Below are 8,916 nucleotides of genomic sequence, written 5' to 3'. Positions count from 1 at the left end.
AGAGGCAACGACAACGGCAACGGTACTGACGCTGACAGCAGCACCTGTTGTGAAATATTGTCGACGTTAATTGTAAGTGGACGATTAAATAGATTCCATTTCAAAGTTACACTTTCGCTGTGCCCTTGTAATTTACTCGCGTGCTTTCATAATTCGTTTTTGTGTACTTCCCCGTTTTTTTCCTTTTTTCCTTTTTTTATTTTTGTTTTTCTTTAATTTATTTGAGTTTTTCCTACTTACGGCGTTTTAATGAAACGATTACATTAAATTATGAATCACTGTTGACTTTTCTTCGATTAATTTGGCAAATTATTGTTGCGCACATTTATTAATTGAATGGACGGATGGACGGACGGACGACGGTAATTTGTTGGGAGTGGAGTACGTGAGGTAATTAGCTTAGCGCAAACGATGTAATTTTTAATAAAAAAAATGGAACTTATTTTTTTAAGAACTACGCAGAAATTCTTTTACAGGTATTAGAGTCAGAAAAAAATATCCAAATAATTCAAAAAAATAAATCTAATTAAAGGGACAGAAAGATATATGAAAGGATATCATATAATCGATTAGAAAATCAAAGACTATCTAAATAAAATAATGAAAAATAAAATCGCCCTAAATTAGTAGATATGGAGGATACAAATGTATCAAATTTAGGTGTTTCTATTAAGAAAATAGAGTTTTTCGTCATAATTTAATTTAAAATCAAAATGACGTATTTTTATATTTGATTGTCTTTGCATTAATAATATATTTCAATGTAGTTGTAATATAACTAAAATCGTATACATGCCATATATGCTTAACATAAATCATATCAAAAATACTGACAAAATTTAAACGCCATTAAATTATCTTATTCATTGTGTATTAAATCTTATGTTAAACTCAATCAAGTGGCTACTTGAACAACATTCTGTTATTTCAATCGAAAACAAGCTACTAGTATACAAGCAGATATTACGTTCAATTTGGATTTATGGATCTTAACTCTAGGATTGTACGTCTAAGCCAAATAGGCAGATGATCTAACGATATCAAAACAACAACCTAAGAACAATTACCAATGCTTCATGGTATGTCCGCAACAGCGATATTCATTGTGACTTGCATGTTCCAAAATAGTTGCTGAAATTATCACACTTCAAGCTGAAGCATATAGGAAAAGACTTGAAGTTCACTGCAACACAGAAGATTCATCACTCCTTTAAGCAGAAGACCTCGTACGACGGCTTAAGAGAACCAAACCGTTTGATTTAACTAATTATGTTTATAATTAGTTTTTATTTTTAATTAGGCGCAATGAAATAAAATAACAAAAAAAAAAAATTGAGTATTATTTGGGTATGGATAAGGAAACAATCTACTTAATATGTTTAGAATCTAATTCTAAGGTTGAAGACTGAAGTATATATCACACTCGACGTATCATGTTGGTAAGATCACCAACATATCTTAATAGTCTTAATAACTATTAAGACTAACAGCTTAATACTGGGACAAGATATGTGTTAAAATAAAGTTATAAGTGGATAAATCGGAGTGTGTACTTAGCAACGAATTATTGAATCTTAAATCATGCAAAAATTCCGGAACGTATTTCTGTATAATCGAGTTGTCAGCATACGCACCCTTAAAGCATTGGTGCAATGCTATAATTATGCGTTAGTACTCCAATAAGTAAACCAACTGCAGGTTTGTTGAAGCCTAAACGGTTTTTCGTTCTATTCCCTTTTGATGCAATCCATGAGTTATAGCGGATTTATAGTCTTTCTGATTGGTCTATAAATCTTTTGTCACCGTGTTGGTGCATTCTTCTATGCTCCAAAATAGTTCATTAATTAATATTTGTAGCGAGGTACGGGTTTCACTTAAGTTCATTTCAGAACCTTTCCAGTCATGTCGTTAACTAACTTATTCCCATCAATATATCTATGCCTAGAAACCCCGGAAAGATTACTTTAAGAGCTATTCGAGTGACATATATATATTGACTTATACTTGTCTGGCTGGTTTTTTGATTGCGTATAACACGGTCTAATTCTGCTGGTAACAGGGAAGGTAAGGTATGACTATCTTGTATACATATCTCTTGAGTAGATATTCGCTACCCTTCTACTATCCGTCTTTGAGTCATTTGAATAGTTAGCAACTCCAGAGTTATCTGTGTGAGATCCCAAATCTCAACTTTCTTTGGTACGGTAGAAAGTTCGAATTCTAATACTTAAATCCAAAACTGGTATCATGTAGCCTACAACTGATTTCAGATCAGTCTAAATCTGTGCAAACTGTGTTTAAATTCGACATACAGATGTCAATAAGACCTTTAGGTACAATAGAAGTAAATACATGTGTCATTTGAATTAATTCCTATAGCACACAAATAGTCCTAGTCCTGGTCCAAAATAAATCTGCAATAAAACTGATTTAATAAGTGGTTTCGTTAGTTGATGTACAAGATTATTAAATGTAAAAAGCAACTAAAATTCTAATTTGTATCTGAACTTCATCCAAAAAGTTTTGCTTGGTTCATAGTTTTTGTTTTCTTGCTTTTATTGCTCATAGTGGACAAACAGGCGACTTCCAAACTAGTAAATACTTTTGAAATGATGCCTTTATGTCTTCTATCAGGTGTGCTTTATTTGCTTCCATTGAAAGTGATTATCTCCAAACAAAGTTAGTTCACATTCAAATCTTAGCTTAAATCAACTTAAATTGAGTTTGTTTCCATCGCTGTGGTACTCCAGACATTCTGAGGGGAAATGATAAATTTGCTAAGTCAATGGGAGTAAGTTTTTATTTGCCAGCATTTCATACAAACGTTTATCGAGTGATTTATTACATCATTATCATCAAATTTGCTTCAAATGACCACCTCAGTGATAATCTACGGACACGTTCGGCAGCGTGTGGGAAAACTTCATGAAATCTTCTTATGCGGAAGTGTAAGAATTCATTTGAGTGTGGGAGTCGTACATCAGATTAACACTGCAGCTGGACACAGCAGTGAATTCATTTAAGATGTAAACTTAAATTGAGTGTGTAACTATGTAGGATTAAATTTTAATGAGCAGTGTTCCTATTAAAACGAAATAAATTATCCTCTGTCTCTTTGAGTTGCTGCAAAATGTAGTCAGTTGCTATGCAGGGAAACATCAGCAAAAAATTAAGCTATTTCTACATCATTCACGATTTCCTTAGTAAAGGATGTTAACGTATGGCAAGCTGCTTGTATCTTAGCGAAGGATGTGTGGGGAAAAGTTTCAACAGCACGCATATATATATATTCTGCATACATGCATTTTCATTTGTATACATATTGCGATTGTGTTTCTAGTTGGATTAGGAGTCTTAGTAGAAGTGTTTATTACTATGCTTTGGAATGAAGAAGAGTTCATAAAAACCAACCTATGCAGTTGACAAAAGCGCTGCTTGAAAGTGAATGCCTTAATCTGCATAGTTTTGGAAATTTTCACTAAAACTACTCAATAGTCCCTTTTTTTTACTTTCTATGCATCTGTTGGTCTGGTTCGAAAAGATTGTTATACTAAGGCTTTTACCGATGAATGACATATTAAGACTGTCGTATGTTGTGTCACTACGATCTAGAAAATCATCGTTCTCTACGAATTGTAAAGCCATACTTTGTGATGCTAACTTCAGTTCTCAGTGGTCTTTCATCTAAGCTCTGTTGTTAAATGCTTTGAGTTGATAATCAGACCAGTTGATAATCAGAAAGTAATATTCCGTAAAGAGTTTTTTTGTTGAAAAGTTTCATTGCCAGGCCATGCGTATGTACTGCTAAGTCGATGCGTAACGTAAGTCTTAAGTCTTTTCGTATAACCCTTTCGAACACAATTGGTATGACTGAAGTGACTGACGGTGTTTGTAGGTACTTTTGGAAGGCTTGCCGTAAGTTACAGTGGCGTAGAACAGGGCCGAACCTCACAACAAGGTTTTAAGTATGTTTTTGAGTATTTTTTAATACAGTCAATATTGTTTCTTTTGCCGATTCCTATTCGATGTTTTTGATTACTGCCGGATTCGCTTACCTGCAACTGTAGTTACTTGCATTTCCTGGTGCCACGGAACTCTAACCAATTATATAAAGTATTGATAACTCACTTATCTCAGTTGATGGGTATACTACTTGACTTACTTTGAGAGTGTGTTTTAAAGCCACAAAAAATAGTAGCTTTACGTTTGATTGAAATGTGTAAGTAATTAGTTTTAAATATCTTTTTAAAACGTTCAGGCCAGCAGAAATATTGGAAATCTCTTTGTTTCTTAATTGAGGTGCTCAGCTTCCTTTTCAACAAATACTTCTGTTGGAAGGCTCCAAAAACGTTGGAACGATTTCTTGCTTAAATTAGGTAGTTTAGTTTCTTTATAGCAAACATCTTAGCTTGAAAGACAATGGTAATATAAGATGTGAGAATATCCACTCACTCTTTCGAAGTAGACTTATGCCGGAATCTACTTTAAATTCTGTCTTGAACCATCCGTGTGGTTGTGGTGACACCATTGAACTATGTTAAGTTGTTTTTCTCGTAAGTTGATATGATTTTTGTTCACAGAAATTGGGCTTTATTTCTCAATTGCCTACTTAACTCGAAGTAACATCTGTTAGCAAGAGTGATTCTTCGTTGTATGAACTCAGTTATATCCTGTACCTCCATTGAAAGACTATGGGTGGGAATTCTTGCATTACAGATTACAGCTCAAGTGAGTTTGTGGGTTCACTAGAATTAAGTTGTACCTCTAATCTTGTCTAATCTTTCAACATCAATATTTCTGCAGTCTGTAAATGGATATTGGGACATTACTCTTTGTATGCAGTTTCAATGGAATTGTATGAGTGAAGAATGACTGTAAGAATTAATTAGATAAATGTGTCATAGCCGCAGTATATTCAATGCGTAACTCTGTTTATTCTTTTAAATTAACCAGTCAATTGGAGTTGTGTAAACATAACTCTTTAAAGATATATTTAACATAAACACATAATACTTTTTTCATATTAAATTTCACATTTTAGTAAATTTTTATGGTTCTTTGAATTGCATGAAGCAATAAAAGATACTACATTTTCAAGTGTTTACTCGTACCATTCTGGAGATAAAATTACATCTGAGTTTGTAATTGAAATGTTCATAAAACTGCGCTCAGTAGTCTTCAACTATTTACACATAAGTTATATTCTTCCTTCATAATTATCTTCTCACTTTTCTTAAATTATTTAGTTAAGATAATGGAAACGACTGCAATAAAATAGGAAAAGTAATAAAAAGGATAGGAGTGTACAGCTTTTTGTGCAGAAGATGTGTGATGAAATTCACTACTGAAATTATTTTTTTTAATATATTTTATACTTTCAACAGCATTTTGTAATTAATTTTATATGCAGTAAAGTTTCGAAAAGGATATTAAACTAAAAGTTATAAATTTTTAAATAAAGAACTCATCGAAGGAATGTAGGAGTGACGGAATGAAGGCGATGCTTACTGTCGTTCAAAGTGAAACTGGTAGGAAAATCTGCTAAATTTTTTAATGACTGTTTGAGGTGTAAATGTGAATAGTTTTAATATGCAAAAAGGGCGAAAGTATAAAAACTGCTGAAAATTAAAACAGCATCTGGCACAATTCTAACTTTTTTACGACGGACGATGAGATGCTCAAAGTTGAAACGACGATAAGCCAACCATGGAACTGCATTTCACAATATTCAATCAATTTTTACTGACCTATCAGCTTCATTCAAATGCGATGAGAATGAAATTCCATGACCTCCATTTCAATGGGTGTAGATTCATATTCATATTGGTACATGCACACGTATGTGTATATCGTATGCTGTTCATGTGTGTGTGTGTTTTTGTTAACATACCTTTCGATACTGTAATAAGAAAACATTGAATTGGTCTTTAAAACAACAAATACAACAATAAGAGAATTAACTTGCACAAATAAAATACCTTATCATCGCCGTACAATGCAAGTTAACAGAAATCATTTTTTAAGCATATTCGATGAACTTTACTGTTTTCTAAAGTGAATTCGCTTGCTTTATAACTGTGTGTCCAGCAAAATGTTCTCCTCCATTTATTCTCCTCTAAAAGTGCAAAGCTTACTGATTTCAAGCTTATAAAGAGTTGCACATATAAGCTCAGCACAAAACTTTTTTAAGTTTTAAGCGAAGACAAAGACCGTAATATTGAGCGTAACAGAGATCGTAATAATACGTTCTTTGCTATTGACTATAAGGAAAACGTTATTAGCTGTTTCGACGTATGAAAAATTTGCTGCATAAAAGCTTTGCGTGAAGTTATTTTAAGGCGAACTGAGAGTATTTCTTTTTTGTGCTAACTTATCTTTATCGTATTTTATACGATACTAAATCGGTGCAATATATATATAAATATATATGTTATATTTCAAAGACTATTTAAAATAATATTTTTACGTATTTTCAACTGTCACAAAACAACTGAATTTCTTTGATTGGAAGGAAAATATCAATTCACTTAAACTTATTAATCACATTAATTGCTTTCAAAATAACTGTTATATATGTGGTACCCCAGCTGGAATATAGTCGCCCACATTCTGCAACGTCTACAAGGCGACGATAAATATTCGCTGATAAGATGATCCACACTTACTCAGCAATTACTTTTTGCTTACTTTTAACTTTTTAACTAATTACTTTTAATTTTGTCTTACACAACATACTTTTTCAGGAGCATTTGCTCCGTGCTTGCCTTCTCCAGTCTCATGCATTCAGAGCGGTTAGTGCTTCTGGTTAGTTCTTCTATATATTTTTCCTTTAACTATCAATTCAAACATTATTTTCGTATGCAAATCAGCAAAAAAATCAAATATTAAATAATATATTGTGACAAAAAGATAAGATTAGAGAATCTTGCCTGTCTCGCAAATGATGTTGTCATGGGACACCAAATGGAAAATGTCATGGACGGGAAGATGAGATTGGTTGGTGAAAATGTAGCAAGTTTGAAAGCATATACTGTGTATTTCTTTTAAAGATCTTCATCGGATATGAAAACTTAAAAATGGAAATGTACATAATTTAGTAATTGAAAATTCTATGGATGCAACTTCCACTTTGTTGTATCAAAACTTCGGTTCTATATATATGTTGATCCTTTTTTTCGTTTTTAGCGCAACTGGGCACTTTTACTCGTTGATAGCTGGGGGTACTACACGGTCCCACCCATCTCATTGACTAAATTATGTATTGCCTATAAGCTTCATGATTATTCAGTGATTGATCTAAGATCTGCGTACCTCTCCGCGCGGAGAAAGATTACTCTAAGATTAGAAAGTGGTAAGTAGGATAGCTTGTCAATTTTCGCTTATAACTTCAGGGCTCTGTCTCTTATGTATTTTTTGATCGGGTCTATTCGGTTCTAACTGTAACTATTATTCTCTAACCACTATTATTGGTGGTATTAAGCAATTAAAATAAATTATTCTGAAACACTTTTTTTGTGTGATTTGTCAACAACACTTAACAGTAACGAAATATAAAAGACCTTAAATGTCGCGTTAGTAGATTTTTTTTCTTGATTTTCTAAAATAAATAACAAAATTGTAGTTGCCACAGAGACAACCACAATTCGGCAATCAAAACAACAAAATAATGCAACACTCACTGATGCTGGCAACATTGTCAACTTGATTTAATTCGTGTTGATGGCAATTCGTTTCAAGAGCTGCCGATGCCATTGCTGCTCTTGCCTCATGACGGTACTCCATTTGAGGTTTCCGAAGAAGCACTTTGTTAGTGCAAATAATGTTAGCACGTCCTCACTTTGGCTAAGTCAACACAAGCGGCTTAGCGTCGAGCCAATGCAATTTATCTGAAAATGCTGTCAAGACGAAATGCTTACAAACACAAAATTCATTAGAGAAGATAATTTTGTAGTTTTCATTATTAAATATTACGAATCGCATTTAAATTAAATATTTCTTAAGATCATGTTTTTTTTTCTAGAAATGTTCATGTTACTAATGTATTTCCTATCTTGGCTGCTAATAAAAATAATTAAATAAACAGTAGAGGTGGGAATAAATCTGAGGTGTTATACGTGTTGCCTAAAAACTGTCGCTTCGTCAGAAAGAGATTTTGCATGCCAATCCAAAACACAAAATTAATCAAAATCGTTAAGAGTAAAAATTTAATTGTTTCTGTTGCAATTCCTTTCAACATAAATCAAAACAAGCAAATAATAAACACCGCAGCGTATTTTCCGCCCTGCTAATGTGCATACCGCACTCGTCGCAATGCAATTGCATTTCTGCTCATTGCATCGCCGATTGCATCCATATCTGCTGTGTTAGCGACTCAACACGCTTCTCGTCTAGACCGGACTTGAACGTGTTAAGCGACGTACTGAGATCATCTGTATTTTGTTTAAATCTACACCAAAACATTGCAGCAGTCATTCTTGTTGTTGGTGTAGTTGCAGTTGTTGTTGTTGGTTCAGATATTGTTGCTCATATTACAAGTCAACAAGTTCTTAGATGTCCACCAGCCAAACTTTGTTGAGCTGTTGATGAAGTCACATTTGAACTCTGAAGATTGCGCAGACAAATATTTGTGATTTCATATTTAAAAGAATTTTTTTCCAAGTCATTTAAATTGTATTAAACCAGCCGCAGGATAGATTGTACAATAAAGTCTATTTTACCACTTAAAGAACGGGTCCATCTAAGTCAAGAGTGTAGTTTCTAATATCCACAATTAATATTTGGCAATTTGTTGAAAATATGAAAATAAAAATAAAAATATTGCCAACTGCCTATCGCTTATAACGAGTATTTAATGTTTATTCTCAAGATTACAGTTTGAAGCTAATCTTCGAGATGAAAATTGTCTTACTGTGGACG

This window comes from Teleopsis dalmanni, chromosome 1, assembly GCF_002237135.1.
Source record: "Teleopsis dalmanni isolate 2A chromosome 1, ASM223713v2, whole genome shotgun sequence".
Lineage (NCBI taxonomy): Eukaryota > Metazoa > Arthropoda > Insecta > Diptera > Diopsidae > Teleopsis > Teleopsis dalmanni.
The sequence above is the reverse complement of the archived record's forward strand: the minus strand, read 5'-3'. Positions refer to the sequence as shown.